This window comes from Lactuca virosa, chromosome 2, assembly GCF_052849685.1.
Source record: "Lactuca virosa cultivar CGN04683 chromosome 2, Lactuca_virosa_CGN04683_v6, whole genome shotgun sequence".
Lineage (NCBI taxonomy): Eukaryota > Viridiplantae > Streptophyta > Magnoliopsida > Asterales > Asteraceae > Lactuca > Lactuca virosa.
Window position 1 is genome coordinate 171,318,076 of NC_136427.1, and position 3,132 is coordinate 171,321,207.

The following is a 3,132-nucleotide window of genomic DNA, read 5'->3' on the forward strand; positions in this document are numbered from 1 at the left end:
TCGTGAAGCTCTTGAAAAGTTTTGCTACGGTGTTGTCCAAATGTATAAAGCTGAATATTTACACCGTCTAACATCCACTGGCATTCAACTTTTGTATGAAGCACATGAAGCTAGACATGGATTCCCTGAAATGCTTGGTAGCATTGACTCACACATTGGAATTGGAGGAATTGTCCAACAGAATTGAGAGGTGAATACATGAGGGGTGACCATCAGTATCCATCAATGATACTAGAAGAAGTGACGTCACAAGATTTATGGTTTTGGAATGCATTCTATGGTGTAGCCGGTTCGAACAATGATTTAAACGTCCTCTATCAATCACCACTGTTTGATGAGAAATATCATGGAACAGACCCTATTGTTACTTTTATCTGAATGATGAACACTACAAGCATGGTTACTATCTTGCGGATGGAATATATCCATCATGGGCTGTATTTGTGAAGGCATATACATATCCAGTAACCGAAAAAAATATACGATTCAATGCGGCACAAGAATCATCAAGAAATGACGTAGAACGTGATTTTGGGGTCCTTAAAGGACATTGGGACATATTAAAAATGCATGCACGGGCTATGAGAGTGAAGAAAACAAAAAATATAAGGTACACTTGTATTATACTACACAATATAATGTTGAAAGATGAGGGTGCTGCGATATCTTCTGTGTATCAACCCGATCCCCCCCACCAACGAAGTTGATGACCAAGAAATAATACATGAATTGCGCAATGCTGAAACCCACCACCAACTTCGATCTGATCTTACCGATCACATTGAACATGTCTACATTCCAACTCTAGATAATAACTAGTTAATTTTAATTGCCGTTTTAGGATTTAAATTTTGTTATCTTTTTTTTAAGTGTATTTTCTTTTAATTATCATGTATTTTTTTATTTGTACAGTGGTTTTTTAATTAAATGTTATTTTTAATATTATTTTAGATTTTTTTGTTTTATATTAGCAAAAAAAAGCAAAAAATGTTATGTTTTATTTTAATTTATATTTTCTAATTTAATTAAAAAAAATATTAACTGTTATTTTTAATATTATTTTAGAGTTTTTTTTTGTTTTAAATTAGCAAAAAAAATGAAAAAAAAAATGTTATGTTTTATTTTAATTTAGATTTTCTAATTTAATTAAATAAAAAAGAATGATATGAAAAGTAGGTTGAGTGGGTTGAGAAGGATAGAGTTTCCATATGTTGTGGATTGGAAAAGATAGAAAAGAGAAAAAATAAAAAAACTGATGTGACAGTGGGTTGAGTGGGTTGAGTGAGTTGGGAGGGAAGAACTCCCTTCTCCCTTAGTCACTCCGAAATAGACATTTTGGAGATGAGTGGAGAGTTTTTTTTTTTAAAAACAATTGTGCAAATAAGAAGAAAAATGCATACTAAATATTTTTGGTCAGTTGTGAATGTCATGAACAAGTCCAAAATGACTCATCTAGGACAATGTGGTCGTTTTGAAAAACAAAAAAAAAACCTTGATTATTTTTGTTAAAAACCTTATTTATAATGGTTGGTTTAATCATCCCAAATATAAACGGTTTGGGTGGAATCACGTACTTTAGTCATCCCTACATTTTGTTATGGGATTTGAGTTTTGATGTTGCTGTGATGAATTCTTGCAGAAAAATTTCTAACATAAGTGGATGAAGCCAACATATTATTGATAGATAATGATAATGATCTATATTACCTGGCCTAAATTGACATGCACAAATCAAACTGTGAAACAAATATTTGCACACTAATGTTTCCTTTCAGAATACATGCCTTAAGTATTACACTTGTAAAAGATCTTCAACACTAGCTTACAATACATACACCAATTTTGAAAGATAGTTTTGTAACTGATATATGAGGGCGACATCTGTAATCTATATTTAGCAAGTAAGGTTTTTTTAAAAACATAAATTATATATATACCTTAACAAAGCCAGGTGGCCCATTGATGACTAGATCTTCTAGCTAACTTCCTCAAACGCATCAAAATCACCAATGATCTTTACAAATTACAACAATAAACACCCTACCCAAAATGATGAAACCGATACAATCCATAATTACAATATCCCGATTCGAAATCTTTGACACAAACTTTATCCAATTATGGCAGTCATTACACACACAAAGATTCTTCATTACACGCATAGGAACCCTACTTGACAAACTCAAAAGTCCAAATGTAATAACCATATGTATACAACTAGATGCTTCCTTCTGATCTTGCTCCAAATCATTCTGTTAGTATATATTGTATCTGTTTGTATATTAGCCCAATGTTAGCCTTATTGTGATCGGCCAAATTGTCTTGTATATAATTTATTATATTGCCGTGTATTGTACTGATCATTTGAATGGAATGAGAATGAGATTGATTTCCATTCAATAATACATTCAGAAGACTATGTCTATAACGATCTTGCACATATCCAATTTCAGAAACCCTTTTATTAACAACCTCTAAATAATCATAAATCTCATCAGCTAACGGATGTAATCGATCCCCCAAGAAAGAACCCATGAATTGTGTTGTTGATTTCAATCCAACTTTTTTAACCACTCTATCTTTCATCAACTTTCTTGTCCGATTTCTATCCCCCAATTTCCCAGAAACCGCATACATATTTGATAACAAAACGTAAGTGGCTGAAGAAGATGTTTCGAAGAATTTCTCCCATTTCTTTATTTTTATAATTAAACCAATGTTTAGCAATAATAAACCAATTAATTACCACACCTTGGTACCTATTTAATTTCTTATATATGATAAAGATGTATATATATGTATGTGTGAGACAAATAGTAACATTTTAAAAATTCAATTATTGAATTTGAACCAGCCAACCAATCCGTTAATTACCTAAGAGCATCTTGTACGATATTTTATTGGGAGAAGACTTTTGTATAGGTACAGCACCATCATATACTTATTCTACAAGCAAGCTGGCAAACGTAGTTAAAGCACATGGAAGCTATTAATTAGCCATGTTAAAGTCCATGCTAGTTTTTATAATACTAATTTTTTAATTATTTTAAAATTACTTAATAAACGTCAACTATATGAAAGGCGGAGAGGGTTGACTAAAAGACCTGAAATTCTAAATATTATCAAGCAACT